The sequence below is a fragment of the Perca fluviatilis genome, chromosome 2, assembly GCF_010015445.1.
Source record: "Perca fluviatilis chromosome 2, GENO_Pfluv_1.0, whole genome shotgun sequence".
Classification (NCBI taxonomy): Eukaryota; Metazoa; Chordata; class Actinopteri; order Perciformes; family Percidae; genus Perca; species Perca fluviatilis.
Genome location: NC_053113.1, coordinates 46,838,970 through 46,856,247, shown reverse-complemented (window position 1 = coordinate 46,856,247; position 17,278 = coordinate 46,838,970). Strand labels below are relative to the sequence as shown.

General features: G+C 41.7%; 1 long non-coding RNA gene across 1 annotated transcript; it reads left to right on the top strand.

Moving 5' to 3' along the window:
- Positions 1 to 15,445: 15,445 nt before the first annotated feature.
- Positions 15,446 to 16,288, top strand: LOC120573156. Its single transcript, XR_005641651.1, has 2 exons — positions 15,446 to 15,672; positions 16,150 to 16,288. It is a non-coding gene; the product is annotated as an uncharacterized LOC120573156 (long non-coding RNA).
- Positions 16,289 to 17,278: the final 990 nt, after the last annotated feature.

The following is a 17,278-nucleotide window of genomic DNA, read 5'->3' as shown; positions in this document are numbered from 1 at the left end:
CCAACACCTTAACGATGAAAAGTTATTAAAAGAAAAACTTTTCGTCAGACGGTGTGGGCGTGGCGTGGCGGCCATTTTGAGTGTTTAGCGATGACCAAAGAAGTTGTTGTAACTTGAGTGTACGTTGTCGTATCTGCCCGAAATTTCTCATGATTGACAAGGGTCCAGGCCTGAGGACACCTACAGGCCAAAATTGACTTTTGGTCATAGCGCCCCCCCCTGGCAACAGGAAATCTGCCTTATATGACAAACATCATCCGATTTGCATGAAACTCAGAATGTGTGGTCTACGTGTGATACTGAGCCGCCCCCTATAATATGACCACGCCCACTTACTCAGGCCACGCCCCCTTTCATAACATTTGAACCGTTTAAGGTAGAGTCTTGTGTGAGGTGTCATTGAACTCAGCAGAGAGTTCCTTCTTTATTGTTGATGGTTTGGCCCGCCCCCAAGGCCATAAGCCACGCCCCTTTCATAACATTTGAACCGTTTAAGGTAGGACCCTTGTGTGAGGTATCATTGAACTCAGCAGAGATTTCCTTCTTCATTGGTGATGGTTTGGCCCGCCCCCTATGTTCAAGCCACGCCCCCTTTTATTACTAATGGCCCGATTGATGTAAACACTTGTGTGAGGTATCATTGAACTCAGCAGAGACTTCCTTCTTCATTGGTGATGGTTTGGCCCGCCCCCTATGTTCAAGCCACGCCCCCTTTCATACATGCTGACCCATTTAAGGTAGAGTCTTGTGTGAGGTATCATTCATCTCAGCAGAGGCTTCATTTTTAATTGGTGATGGTTGGACCCGCCCCCTATGCTTTAGCCACGCCCCCTTTCACAGCTAATGAACCGTATGACGTAGAGTCTTGTGTGAGCTATCGTTGAACTCGGCGGGGAGTACCCTTTTCATCGGTTACGGTTTGCGGCGTCTGAGTGCCGCGCAAATGCACGGTCGCAAGGAGCGGCGTCTGCCGGTAACCCCGACGCGCACAGAGGCGCGAGGGCCCGTCCATCGCTGCTCGCAGCTTTAATTCATATTTGTACCTTGTCTGTGAATTGTCCTTTTAGTTTCTACACCTCGTGCCTTTTAATTGCCCCTAGGGTACAAATAAAGTTATTTGAATTGAATTGAATTGAAGTTATTTCTGGTATTCGTACACCTTATGGTGTATTAGCACTTACATAGCATGAAAAACCTGCACAGTTATCTACCAGTCTAATTGTCACCTGTACAGTGTGTTCCCGCGACAACTTGTCTATATCGTTTAATTTCCAGGATTGCTCCAGTGCCGCCCAAAATTCCGCCGGATGTCCCTCATTTTCGGCCAGATGTCCGTCCCCTTCCTCTTTCTTTGTGTTGGTGTTCTAAAGTCCGGTGGATTTCTGAGGACTATGGTTACCTGCTCCTCAGATCTCTGCAGGGTAAATCCAGACAGCTAGCTAGACTATCTGTCCAATCTGAGTTTTCTGTTGCACGACTAAAACTACCTTTTGAACGTACACATGTTCCACCAAAACAAGTTCCTTCCCGAGGCTATTATGCAGAGGCACAGTTGCTCCGTCCAGCGCTTAGCACCGCCCCAAGATGATTGTGATTGGTTTAAAGAAATGGCCAATAAACCAGAGCATGTTTTTCTCCCATCCCAGAACGCTGTGTAGACTATTATGGCAATGCGAAAATACGTGACCACAGATTCTTTCTTCCGGGCTTTCTTCAGCATCCGACCCAATATGTCTCCTAATCGGACCAGGAGTATTGCTACTTCACCTTCTCCTGCTCTAATATTTCAGCAGAGAAAGGCGACGCCTCCCACGACACTCCTCATCAAACCAAAGCCCTCAGTGTTCTCCCTGTCTAATGCTCCGCGCCTCGCACCCTGAACATGATCAAAGTGCTATTTTTCTAAATTCAGGCTTTTTAACTTCAACAGTCTTAGAAGGGATGAGGCAGATCACACTAAGATGATGAGAGAGGGAGAGATTGAGAGAGTGTGTGTCACTGTGTGTGTCACTGTGTGTGTGTGTGTGTGTGTGTGTGTGTGTGTGCGTGTGTGTCTGTGTGTGTGTGTGAATGTATGTGTGTGTGTGTGTGTGTGTGATGGGGGACTAAAACATTTTTGTAGTCCCTTCTTCATGTATTTTTCTTTCTTCCTAACTCTCACACACACACTGGGCCTGCAGATAGGTCAGCTCCATTACCAATCCACCGTCCCACAAATATTTAAAACAAATTGAATCGCACACCCAATACCCATCACAATTACGGCAGGCACAATAACTAAATTAGCAATTCAACACAATAATTGGAAATGCGGCTCGCCTGGACCCGCAGGCCTCCCTGGAGGGCCGGCTGATCTGTGGAGGCACGTCAAGCCCGCTAATTCCACAGCTAATTACTGATGCACGGCAGAATGAAGTTGTTTGTCTCCCAAATACCATTTTCAGTTTACGGTGAGGAAACGCGGGACCGTGCTGAGATAGACAAAAACAACAAAGAAGTGAGACACAAGAGTGTGGTCATGCTCCTTTTTTTGTTTGTTCTTGTCTTCTCGTTCATTTGCTGTTCATTTGCCTGCGTGCACGAGTTTCACTTTATTTCCTGATGATGAACATCAGGGTGTGTTGGTGTAAAAATGTCAGATGAAGGCACATTGTAATGCAGGTAAGGCTGTACCTGTAAACTTACCGGTGAGTCCAAGCGATGTTTGACAACACTCATACTCAAAATTTTATTTTTTCGAAATGTATTTACAATTTTATTTATATATTACCCTACTTTTGTGAATCCAAGACTTTTGTATACTAATTTCAAGCACCAAAACAATTGAGAGTGGGTATGTTTTCACAAGAGATTTGAGAATTTCTTCCGCTTTAGGACCAAATTATCTCTTTTAACATTGCTCTGGAGCAAATGTGGGCATCACTGTACAGAAAGCTGAGTTTGTTCTGAACATTTTAATATGAAACACATTGGTACCAGGTTAAATGCAAATAGCCTAAAAAAGGAGAATTCAAGAAGATATGTAAAAATGCCATCAGAGGGTTAAGAAGTGATCAAGTGAAACAGAGCAGTTCTGTGTATGCCTACATAATGCATGGCTTATACAGTATATCAGGAATAGTTTGTTTTGGAGGTTGTAGCCATTGCCCGCCAGAGGCGCAAGAAGCATGGGGCTCCGTATTTAAGTAATAGCATGTTCTTCAATTCCTTAACCCTTTAAACCCTTGGATGTTTTATGGACATTTTTCACTCACTTTATGTACAGTCTTACAATATTGTCACTATTTTTATTTTCGGAATAAGTTAACCTACTCATGAATGCCATCAGGCAACAGACAACAAAAGGTATATATAAAGGCTTTAGGCTGCCCTACACGTTAGTGTAGGCCAAGTATAAAATGCAACTTTTTTTATACAATACATGTAGTCCCTGCTCCGTCTCTCTTTTTAGTTAAGGGGTCCTTGGCTTAAAAACGTTGAAGACCCCTGCCTTAGAGGAGAGACTGTCCACAATCCTTCGTTGTTATTCCCATTTGTATGATTCATCACGTTGAGACTTTTGAGTTGAGTTTTTCTTTTGAATAAGGCCAAATCTGTGGTTTTAAATGTGTTTGGACAGCACATCATACAACCTAGTTTGTTCGACACATACTGGGGCCTTACGGCATCAAGCCTTCTTTGTGACTGATGGAAACATACAAAAATCCTGAATAGCATTCAATCAAAAAAGTCACACACTTACTGTGGACCACTTCCTCCTGTACTGAAACTACTTATTATGGTGATTTAGAGCCCAGCCATGAGGCTACATTTGCTAATATTCCTGCAAACCGCTGAATAACATTTAAACTATACATAAGTTCTCTATAATAGGCATCACAATGCTAACAAAACATACAGCATACATACATTACATTATTCACGAGGGGAGCTGCACAAAAGCACAAATCTGCATGTTTACATTACTGTCAATAGAATGCATGCCACCCTTAAATGACTTGCAGAGCTCTATAGGCACAACTAGATAAAATGATTACTTTAGATGTAAATGAGGAGTTCAGATGAGGAGTAGGCTGTAATCTGACAGAGGCCTACAGGAGTGCAGTGGTGACGTGGGGTGGGGGGTGGGGGGGGGAGGTTGTTGGCTTGTCATCGTGGTTTCCAGGCGCGAATTATCAGCCAAATTGACCATGTCGCCGCATCAGAATTTTGTTGCCAATCAGCCTTGAACATAAACGACAACTGCAAAAAAACGAAAGCGTACGAGAGAGCCGCGTGGACGGACAGGGAGGCTGTGGGCCGGGTGATTGAGGCTGCCGCTAATTTGGATCCTGTCCTCGTAGCCATGCTAACTAATCCTCCCCATCTCTATTTATCCTCTCAGAATCTCATCGGGGGGAAGCAGGCGTATATTAACAGCTGGAGCTATCTGAAGGGCTCCCTTTTGAGATGTCGTTCGGCTCGCGTGTGGAGAGCTTAGCCACGGCTAAGACCGGCCGGTGACACGTCCAATTGAACGTATAGATTTGTTTCAGAGTTGGAGGGTCTAAGGATGGCTTGATAGCCTAATCTGATTGCTTCGGGGCTGGAGGGGTTCAGGCCAAGTTATGGATTTATACACGAGGAGCATAGACAAACACTGTGACCCTAAACTGTCATTGTTGGGCTGGATGTGCTGTCATGAGATTCAGTGAGTAGCATGATCCAGGCCTGAGCTGCAGCTCACTGAGCTCACTGCACTGAGCTTAATGAGTGGAAAAGTTTGATGAAGACAGGACCCAATACTTTGCACTGTTAAATATTCTTGTGGACCAATTGCAGACTTTCTGTCGCAATTATAGAAAGTCTACTAAAAGTACTACCCTTAGGACTTAGATTAGACAAATAAATGAGGCCAATGATTTCAGTTCAGTTTAGGTCCTTGCGCTGAATGTGATGCAATTTGATTGGCTACAAATTTATGATTGAAAATACATGTAAACAGAGCGTATTTACTACTGAGGACAGAGGGGACACACCCCCTCATGTTTCTCGACAGTTTTTGTATGGGGGATAATGCAGATAATGTCCACTCATACATCATTGCCCAAATCCAAGGTGTCTGTGATCTCACCGTAAAAGCTTTAAGAGTACAATACAAGGTATAATTTTGTCTTTATTTTCCATTTCTAATGTTGTTTTTTTTTGTCTCTTCTATTTCACTGAACAATCTCAAGTCACTGTTGGCACTGTCACATGGTCCTTATCAGCAGATCGACTTTGCCCAGTTGACAAGGAGATGATGTTGATGCTTAAACCCTCGGGGATTCTGAGCACCTGTAGGATCTCTAGTCCATGTTGACATGAAAATTGATCCTGACAGTTCATTCTTGACCTTTTGAAACAACAGTTGACAGAACCATCCCAAGACCCAGTTACTTGCTTTGTCTGTAGCTTTCAATCATGTCAGATGGTAAGAAAATGGACAGCATTTACATATAGCTTTTCTATTTTGAGATCATTTTTTTGGGCTTTGTAGACAGCGAACCCAGGCCACTGCGGTTAGGACTCAGCCTTGGTACACACCGATTATAAACTTACATTTCAACTAAATAGTGAGAATATTTTCTCTAAGTGTCAGCAGCGACTCTTTTTCCTGAGGAAGCTACGTAAACTCCAGGTTCATCAGTCAGTGTTGATAGCTTTTTACAAATGCTTCATTGAGTCTGTAATAACTTTCAATATATCAGCTTGGTTTGGATCACTATCTAACATTCATCGTAACACACTAAAGAAAGTTATAACAATAAGTAGTAAAATAATTGGAGAGGTGCAGGAACCACTTATCAGTATTTATTACAGGAGGACAAAAACAAAAGGAACACAAATAGCCTTAGACGCTACTCATACACTGCACAGTCACTATTGTCTTTTACCTTCAGGCCAGAGATACAGATCACTTTAGGACCAAGAGAGCCATGACAAGTTTTGCGCCTACATCTATCAGAAATATGAATGATTGACACATTTACTATTTTAACCCTTTTTTTTATGTAACTGTTTTTTAATGCTTAATGCTTATTTATCATGTATTTATCTATTGTACTTTGCAAGCTTTGGTTACTATTTATGTTACTATTTATTGGTAACTATTTACTATTTGTCTATATGGAACTGTGTGTGTGTGTGTGTGTGTGTGTGTGTGTGTGTGTGTGTGTGTGTGTGTGTGTGTGTGTGTGTGTGTGTGTGTGTGTGTGTTTGCGTGTGTGTGTGTGTGTTAGATTATGCTGTGTTCATGGTATTGTACATGCACTGATGCTCAACACAAATGAAGTTCCTAACGGATAAAGAAAGTTCTTTGAATTGAACTGAATTGAATTGGGCACAGCTCAACCAGGTGAGCTAACAGGGTGCCCCAAGTTTTTCTTGTCTTAGTGACCACACACACACACACACACACACACACACACACACACACACACACACACACACACACACACACACACACACACTTCAGTTCAGTATCTTGCCAAGGATGATATGTAAACTGCAGGGGCCAGGGATCAAACAATCAACCTTCCGATTAGCGGACGACCACTCCGCTAATCGACCACCAACTCCTGAGCCACAGCCACTCCACAGACCCAGGGTTCACATCATACCATTCCAACTACAAATATGCAAGGTACAGTGTATTGCTTAGTTACACACAAAAGAGTCATTAGGTAAACCAGAATGTCATAGTTGCAGAAACTGACATAAGAGATGTTAGAAGTGAAAATAAACATTTTAGCCGTTAAAGGCAGCCATTGATGCAACAACTCATAGTTGGTAAAATTGCTACAATTACATTGCATTGTCTTAAAGTGCTCATATTATGCTTTTTGGCTTTTCCCCCATTCCTTTATTGTGTTATATATCTTTTTTGTACACGTTATAGGTTTAAAAAGTGAAAAAGCCCAAAGTCCACCCCAAAAGGACTAACCATCCCCAACAGAAAACACTGTTCACAAACTGCTCCAAACAGCTCTACTGTAACACATGTTATAATGCTCACCTAGCTGCTAGCGTGGCACGCCCTCAAACTCTACTTCTGACTGGCTAGTAGTCCTTACCTAGCAACTGCGCATGTGCGACTCCCAACAAAGATAGAACAGAAGATGGAACACACCGATCATCTTTTACTCACCTTTCATCAATTAACTGTTTAAACATTTCTGGTGTACGGTGTGGTCCTTGCTAGTGAACATGCAGTGTTTTGCTGTGATTGAGTTGTGAGCCAAAATCATGTGTCTGTACTGTAGGTCTTAAGTCATATCCACGAAACTCAACTTAATATTCTGTTGGCTTACTACAACAGTGAAACACTCTCGTATGCCCAAGGTACCATTTTCTCTACTACTCAGCTTGACAGAGTCCCTTTATTTCTTTTTGTCTAGCTCTTGGTCCAAAATGGATCTTAGAAGTGTTCTCACGGCTACCTGTAATGGGACAAGGTGCTTGCGAAGAAGTATTCAGATTGTTTACTTAAGTTAATGTATAGCAACAACACTCCACTACAAGTAAACGTCCTGCACTGAAAATATTACCTAAGTAAAAGTATGTGACTATGGTCAGCAACATATGCTTTAAGTATCAAAAGTGGAGCGGAATTGTAAAGGTTTCTGATATTATTAATATAATAAGTTGGATTATTATACTGATGCATTCACACGTAAGCAGCATTGTAATGGCATAGCTGGTTGAGAGGGAGCTAATTATCAGCTTTGTTTTCACCTTGTCTGTCTATCTGTCTATCTGTCTATATGTCTGTCTGTCTGTCTCTTTGTCTGTCTGTCCGTCCACCCACAAGACCGTTCGCCCGTCTTTCTGTCTGCCTGACTGCCTCTCTGTCTGTCTGTCTGCCTGCCTGCCTGCCTGTCTGCCTGCCTGCCTGTCCGTCAGCCCGCAAGACCGTTCGCCCGTCTTTCTGTCTGTCTGTCTGCCTGCCTGCCTGCCTGTCTATCTGTCTGTCTGTCTGTCCGTCCGCCCACAAGACCGTTTGCCCATCTTTCTGCCTGCCTGCCTGCCTGCCTGCCTGTCTGTCTGTCTGTCTGTCTGTCTGTCTGTCTGTGGACAGATATTGTCACTGTGATAGCGTCACAATCATGCAAGATGCAGACATGAAACTTTACAGGTGTGTAGTTGAGATGTGAATGGAGTTTGAGTTTAGAAGATGGGTGTGGTCCGAGCAAGGGCGCCGTAAGTAGGGTGGTAGGAAGTAGGGAAGGGGCCATTGCCCCCCCCCCACTTTACGCTGATTTAACGTTGCGGCTGGTGTGATCCCCTTGCAAGATGGTCTCTAGTATTTTATAAGCTGATCATATGTTTTGCACGTCAAATAGCAAAGTAACCAGTAACTAGATGTCAGATAGATTTAGTGGAGTAAAATGTTTTGATACCAATATTAAAATTGTACATTTTAAATCCCTTTTTTAAATTTTAAGTTCTCAAATATTACATTTTGTATAAATGCAAGCAGCCATACACAAATGTTACCTGACTAAAATACATTGTTGACTGTGAATCTGAGCTGGCCAATTTATGCTTTGTTTTGCTATGTTTTTGGTACTTGAGGATTTTGAAAGTTGACACCGTGCCATGGACACAATTTGGTTGGAAAGTTATTATAATATGATATATATATATATATATATATATATATATATATATATATATATATATATATATATATATATCCATATATCGAAGGTATTGTAGTGCTTGTCGTAGTACAACAATTTTCAAGGTCTAAATTCAGTTTCAGAGGTTTTTCAACTCTACAGTTGTATGTGTGAAACTATGACCACCTTCAATATTCCAATCCGTTAACAACTGTATTAACTTTAGAGTCAGACTCAGTTCAATCGGACTTTCTACCTCTGACTGCATGAACCAAACACACAACAAGGTCACACTGGCTGTGTGTCTGGCTCTCATTTCTAAGAATGTCCCAGCTAAAAAAGCAAGCCATTCGCTCAACCCAATTCAGAAAGTCTCCCTACACACACACACACACACACACACACACACACACACACACACACACACACACACACACACACACACACACACCAGCAGCACCCTATCTTCTTCTATTCCCTCTCCACTGATTAAAATAACCTCCACTCCCGTCGGGGAGGAGTCAAGCTATTTTAGAAATAAATATTCCCTCGGAGGGCAGACGGGACAGACTGAGATCTGTGTGTGTGTGTGTGTGTGTGTGTGTGTGTGTATAAACCTAGTGTGCTGATGCTCAGCTGTGTCCCCCTGATGCCTTATCTCTCCACCCCCACCCTCCCTCCCTTCTTGCAACATACACACACAGGCATGAGTCTTTATCACGACCCGACACTTGGGCTCGGGCTGGTAATCAGAGCAGCGAGCGCCCCCTCTCCCTCCCACCCTCCCTTCCCCCTCCTCTCCCCTTCCACTGAGGGAAGAGGCACATTCTAATCTCAACTGTTGCATATCTAATACTAATTGGAATCCTGCAACTGGGCCACTCTCATTGTTTTTCAAGTATTGTCAAGTCGGGGGTGGGGGTGGGGGGCATAAGAAACAGAAATTACACCCCTTACACCCCTCGCACCCACCACACCACCACCCTCCCCTCTTTAGCTGGAGCGCCCTTGATTGGATCCTTTCGCTCACTTGTGTGTGTGTCTGAGGCAGAGAGAGAGGAAGATACAGAGATCAAAGAAAACAGATGTGTTTCCTCGTAATATAGACACACCGGCTCTTTTTGGTGACTTTGTTCTTTTTTTTTTTAAATATTCACTGTCTGACACCAACCCTGCCTGGTTTTAGAAGGGTGAAGGTCAGTGCTGCCCAGACACCCATGGGTGCAGAGCGGATATGAGTGGGTGAATGCTGACACCCCTCCAGGGGACCGTGGTGTGTCTGAACTGTGAGCAGTGGTGTCTTTAGTGAAAAGAAAGATGATCAGTAATTTTATTTTAGCAGAAAGGGAACAAACGTTTCACCTTAAAATGAGATTGGAGAAGTTGGCTGGTTTATGAGGCTGCTAAAAGACTAGATTTTGTACAGACATAAAATAATACATATCCTCAAAAGTTGAAAAGTGGGAGAAACCTTTAAAACTGAGTTTTAGAGACTAAGAAATATGGAATCAATCCAGAGAACATTTCCCAGCAGACACTTTGTGTCATATATACTTTTATTCTCTATAAAAGTAATACTTTACAATAAGTATGTAACCCATAAAACTGCATATCCTTCACAAAGGCTGGGCATGGGACATATTTAATTTAAGTTAAAGGGGTACTGGCAATTTAATTGCACTTTCACTCTGTAAAGGTTGTAGGGGTTACCATACTACAGAGAGAGTGTACACTGACCTGCTCCTCTACCGATTCCGATGACTGCGGCATCCTGCTTCTTCTTGATCTCAGCGTGGTAATCGATACACCGGATCATGACATTTTAGTACGTTTGTAGTCCGCCTCCAGTACGGTTGTGTCGATGGCACTGCCTTGAACTGGTTCACGTTCTACCTCAACATAGACAATGTTTCCTCTTCCCTAGCTAGCCAATCCTGTGGGGTCCCACAAAGTTCCATCCTAAGCCCCATTGTTTTCTTCATGTACAGTACATGCTTCCCCTCGGCCAAATCATAAAAAAATACATTTCCTTCCACTGTTATGCTGATAACACACAGCTCTATCTCCCCTTGAAACCAAAAGACTGGACCAATCTAATCTAAGTCTCATGAACTGCCTTGATGATACAAAAAATCCTACAGCTGAATAAAAGCAAATCTGGGGTCATCCTATTTGGCCACCCTGACTCCATCAAAGATTCAAGAACTAATAATTTATTGAATATTTATTGAATTGAATTTCTTTCGGTGCGCTCAACAACAACAAAACATATACTCACATATGTAAATGTGGGCTGGTTGGCTCCAGCTTTGTCTACACATTGTAATATGTATGGTTGTTTTTGTGTCAAATAACCATGTTTTGATTTAAGTTAATTTCAAAATAAGATTATGAAAAAGAACATAGGAATAGGAAAAGGGTTTTAAATTAACTTTTTCATCACCAGCCAACATGGCTAGTTGATTTTTAAAGTTACAAGCCAATCATATTTTCCGTTAGCCAATTTTTTTTTTTCAGGAAATATAAACCAGATTGTGAGTGCCACTGAATACATTTAAGCATCCATGTTTCTTTAAAAACACGTGTTTGGGTTGATGGTTGGCAGATAAAATATAAATTGACATTTACTTTTTCTCTCCAAAAAAAACAATATCGCCAAATTCTTTTTTTCTAACTAACTTTACTACTTCATTTCAGCTCCTCTGGTTTGTTTCGCGCAGTTCAGTTCGTTTTTAAGCCAAACCGTTAAAATGTATTGCCGAAAAAACAGACCAATCTGAAAAAACGCTGACTTGTCGGATCCTTTCTGCAGCCGGCCGATTTAAACAGACACTTCGTTCATCCCCCGCCAATTTGGCTCGTAACTTTACAATGTGGTACCAGCCAAAGTTAATTTTTACCGGCATTTGGCAGGTTGTCAATTTACAGCCCTGAATAGGAGGACAGGAATGACTGCAAACAGGGGAATGTGTGGTTCTGGTATAGCTGCAGTATCTGGCTATACCCTCTGTGGTCTTGTGCTTTCTTCCCTGTGGCCACAGCCAGCCTCCATAAATACAGAAAGTGAATGTGATTCAGGAGCTGCTGCCTGCACTGCTGTGTATCCAGTGACATGTTGCTTGTCATCTGAGGGGTCAGTACACCTGAGGGTAGCAAAAGCATTTAAGCAAATGGAGAAAAATGCTGATTTCTAATATGCTAACGCATTCTGATGCTTATAATCTTTACTGTAAAGCCCTTTCCTTTAAAACTATTGATGCTTGTAGCCTGCAGGCTGTCTCTGATGATTAATCGAGTGAAAAAGTCACAGTTGGCTGTTCTGTACCTGGGTCCCCATGTCGGAGAGCTGGGAGTATAGGAAACCCTTTTGTTTTAAGGGGGGTGTGGGATAATATTCTTGCAGTAAAACAGCTAATCCACATCCACTAGAAGTCTCCATTCTTCTTGACAGAGGGATAATGCTCTGTACCTGCTGTTATATCTATCTACTGCCATCTTCTCTCTCAGATGTGATCGATGCCGCGGCTCACGCTTGCCATTTAACAGATATACACCATTAACTGTACCAAGGCATCCAAATCTAACCGGAGGTGCTTTCCAAAGGCCAGTAAGTAAATTGAAATGTCTTTCTAAAGCTTGATCTTTAGTGGCCTTTAAATAGAAGAGAAATATCACGGCACGAGAGAGAGAGAGAGAGAGAGAGAGAGATGAGGTATAGGGAAGAAAGAGGGGAAGTCAGGAGGAGATAGTAAGAGCAGGAAGTGAGAGGGGTGTCATTTACACTAAAGTCTGTGTGAGAAACAACATATTCAGAGTGTACTTTCGAGCAGCCCATACATGGAATACCATACCGAGAACGTAGGAACATCACATCTGTTGTGTATTGGGGTTGTGTATTTTTACTTGTCTATGCTTATGTGTTCTTGTTTTATGCTTATGTGTTGTATTCTTATAGCTTATCTAATGTTTCAAGCCACCAACCTGCCAAGGGACTGCAGATGAAAATGGGACTGCATGGCTAAATCTGGCACATTTACATGTTGGACTCTGTGCTCATGTTGATTAATGTGCATTGTCCCTTTTAAATAAAGAAATCTAAAATTAAAAATAAAAATAAATGAAAAGGAAAAGGAAGAAGTTGTGCTAGAGAGGTTGGATGCCACACAGCCTGCTTTTGAGTATCATCTGCCAATAAAGGAGAATCAATATTACAATAATCAATCATCATCATTACTAAATAAAACAAGAGCCCCACCATGAAGGCATGCGATTAGACCCAAACTGATTTAATTCACAGATTAACTCTGTGAAACGTTGACTTTGACAGCTGGAAAATACAATTTACATATAAGTACATACAGTATAACTGTATACTTTATGCAAGTAACTCTGTTACCATGTCCCCAGGAAGTGCGCTTGGCTTTGAAGCCAATTAGACATAACAGCCAAACAGTGGAATTACAACTTCTGTGTCTGTCACGTGATGCCATGGGTCCCAAAAAGACTTTTTCCCATACACTCACATGGCCAAAGAGATGTCTGTAAATCAGTGGATAAATAAGTTTGAGCTTCACAACCCCCGCAAAATATTTTTTCACTATAAGAATTGAATCCATTCGGTCCGATAACATTTGGAAAGTCTAGAAGAGCCGCAGGATTTAAATAATTGAATCCCCATTCAAGTTAGCTGAGCGCTAAACCGGAAGTAGCCAGTTCAGCTGGCGGAGGTATCTAGTGCGCCTGCTCTATGGGCCCCATAGTGCGGAAGCAGCGCCGATCAACTCTTATAGGAATGAATGGGGCTCCGCCTCGAACGCTGTATCTAGGGGCACGTTCAATGTCTAAACGGTGTGCACCGTGTTGCTACAGTGTCCTGGTTGAACGACATGTTTCCTCTGAACAGTGTGAAACGGTGAGAAATGGGCTTTGAGATTGGTTTTCTCTCGTTTGGTGGGTGTGTCTCTTGTTTATTGGCTGTGTCACAGGTGATACCCAATCAGCAGAGACGTGTCTGTTAACTCGTGGTAATAAAAAGGCAGAGCGCTTGCGCACACAGCAGGGTGTTCAACACAGCCCTGTTTCAGTTTAAAAAAAACGTGTCGCTACATTTTGTTGGGGCTGAACATGGCCCAGGTCATATCATACATGGCTGCCACAAATGTGTTTTTTTTCATGGGAGCTGTAGTTTTTCTGTGCTGACAAAGTAATAATTGGATTTGGATTTCTTATAGCAACTGCTGTAGTGGGTGCTGACTTGTCTCAGAATATGGAATGTGAAGCTGTGGTACACAGGAACAGGATTTCTTTTCACAAGGACTGATGAAAGAAATGCTGAATGAGAAATTGTATTGTGTTACAGAAGCAGTGGAACGGAGTCCAGACGTCATGTCTCTATTATATTTTCACATCAGACAGAGGATGATTTCTGGATAGCTGTATTGGAGTATGGGTTCATTTCAAATACACGTACAGCATAATCAAATGTCAGTATTTTTAACTGCAGCTTCAGTAGGGGGCCCTTCGTCAAGGTTGATAAAACCAGCTTCGCCCTGATGTAAAGAGTTCCTAGTGGAAGAGGTAGTGCCTTTATTAACTTGTATTGCCAAATACATCTCGCATGCAATGTAACTGCTGCCTGGTTTATGTTAACTGGCAACTCTTACTTAAGAGAGAAAAAGCCATCATTGTAATATCCTGAAAAAATACAATTCCCTAACTTATTATTTTCCTCTGATGCATGCCTGATGTTCAAAATGATTCATAATCTTGCACCCCTCCTCTTAGAGAATGCCTGGCCTAGTCTCTTATTGCCAGCTCTATCTCCACAGCACTGTGGAGTAAGGTCTGGCTACACCACAGATAAATTCTGGGATAGGAGAAAAAAAACGCTCTGGGTTGTGTATATGTCTTTAAACCAATCACAATTGTCTTGGGCGGCGCTAAGCTCCGGACGCAGCGACTAAATAGTCTCGGGAAGAAACTTGTTTTGGTGGAACATTTGCAACCCGCAAAAAAAACCGGCACAAACAATATTAAATGAAGTTAACTGTTGACACAATACAGTAACGTGAGCTATTTCAGTTAGCTGGATACATGGTTAAACCTCATTGGCTCTTACCAGTGTATCTCCGTGTGTACTTTGTCCACAGCAATCCCACCAATCAGTCCCAAAACCTCCCAGTTAGAGAGGAAATGCTGTAAACATATTCTTTGTTAATCTTTACAATCATTCCCCGAAAGAACCAAGTAAGCCTGCCTTGTTGCACCATCCAAAAGTTTCTTCAAAACTTGACATTTTCAGTGTGTAGCTTGCTGGCATATGGGATTAGTTTTGTGACTTTAATTCCAAGCAAAACTTCTGAAGTATCAAACAAAAAACACTAACTCAAGCAAAAAAACTGTCACCTCAAAGGTAAAACTTAAAACTTGCAAACAAAACATTTATGTAGTTGTAAACTATTGGTCTTTTATTTGTTTGATATTATGTCCTTTTGTTTACAGTTCCCTCTGCTTCTTTCTCAATGATCAGTCTTTTGCTCTCTCCATCACGTTTGCAGTCATGCTCCCAGCTTTCTCGTTTGCGCTCCCTGAGTTTTTGCTTGCAATTCTGACACAAACATCTCGCATGGGCGGGTCTTACAGGGGTGCGTCCCCATTGGCTAATGAGAGTTAAGGGGAAGGTTTGAGTGACAGCTCAGCCTCAGTGCAGGTAAACTAACGTTAGAGACTCAAGCTGTTTCTCAATGTCAAGGAAGGATCCTTCGAAGCCAGAATTTGGAGGATGCTACGTCATCGATGTCCGTCGAAGGACCGTTCCAATGTCGAGGATCCTCCGAATCCCACCAAGGACTGAGTCCTTCGTTCGGAGAAATCCCCATAGACGGCAAAGGATGCATATGTGTATCCTTCGCGCTCCCATATCACCCACAATCCCTTGCGCGCGGCTTTGCCGGCTTGTTTAAAAAAATTAAATGGCGGACCTAAGCGGGAGTTGGAGCGGTATCGCTGACGGCGAAATAATCATTTAAATGTAAGTATCTTTAGTGTTTGCCGTACATATGTTATCACCGTTAATGTTTTAAATCAATGTAAAGCTTAACGCTTTAATGCTGGTACGGATTGCTTTAATAATTAGGTAGATACACCCGAGCTAACGTTAAGCTAACTGACCCTATCATTAACATTAGGCTGTTAGCTAGCTAGCGGTCTTTTGTGCCATTTGTGTTTTTAAAGTTTAATGTCCGGTGGCATTTTCATCTCTTTTATATGTTGTTACTCCTATATGCGTAACGTTAGCAGAGATTTAGAAATGTGTGTGTTTACCAGTTGTAGCTGCAGGGTGGTAGGTAACGCTGCAACTTATTTACTTCACTATCAACGTTACATGAAGGCTAAAATGTAGCTATGAGTAACTTCCCATGTAAAAAGTATAACGTTCAATATAACGTTACGTTATAGCATTCATAATGGTAAACATATTTTTCTTGTGTTTGCTGTCTTTTAACAGGGACAAACTGAGGCTGTCATTAAGGATGGGAAAGCAAAAGACAAGCAGGGAGACAAGAGGCCAAAGAGAGATGAATAGCTAGATTATTTGCTAAAGCCTTTTAGAGATTGGCATTCTGAAAATAAATGCATTAAATTAACTGGTTTGTCTGTGTCATTACGTTTTTGGGTGTGTATATAATATAAACTGTTTTTCAATGTCTATTTCTAACTGAATAATTATATTCAGATGGTACCTGTTTCAATAACTTGTAAGGTATAGAAGCTCTAAAAAGACATTAACGAAACGTATCTTTTATTATAACATTTATTCAAACATTACTATATACTGTACACAAGTATATTCAACATGAAGCGATGACCAGACTCAGCTGCTGATGATGGTGTTTCCAGACTGCAGACAGAAGGAGAAAGCTTTAGGTTAGTCCAGTAGTTATCCAACCTGTCCTGGTAAGATTAGAATTGTATCACAAATATATTTAAGCATACTGTAATGTTAAAGTACTTAATGTAACTGTGTAGTGGTCTTCATGATGGTCTTAACTGACAACTGTTGACCATTTAACACACTTACACCTAGCTACCTTTACTGTGTTAGTGGGTGTTTATCAATGGTGTTGTTATGACTTTTCATATGTTGGATGTAGCCTTGTAGCTTGTGTGTCTATAGTACTATTTAACCTTTCTCACTTGCAGTTTACTGCATATCATACTGCCTGTGGTAGGTCATTAACTGGTAGTGTTTACCTTGTAGTTGCTGATCATATTTTGCACTGCATTTGTTTGAAAGCTAGAAGCTACTGGACAATGAGCTAATGTTACATGCAGTAAACTACAAGCTATCGTAAACAACTACTGTAAGCTTAATGTAATTAAGATTAATTAATTAATTAATGCAATTCTCCTTACCAATTCTCCTTACCAGTTAAGTGTTATGACAACTACAAACATGAACTCCCACGATTTTTTAATTTTATTGACATGGGATAAATAAGAAAACGACCATTGCTTACATTAAAGCCTATCAGTGTCGGTAACGTTGCCTACCTTAGCACGCGTTGGCGAAGTTGCCGACAGAATATTCTCCTCCTGCAAGCAGACTGACGCTGATTCACCTTCTCAACAAAAAA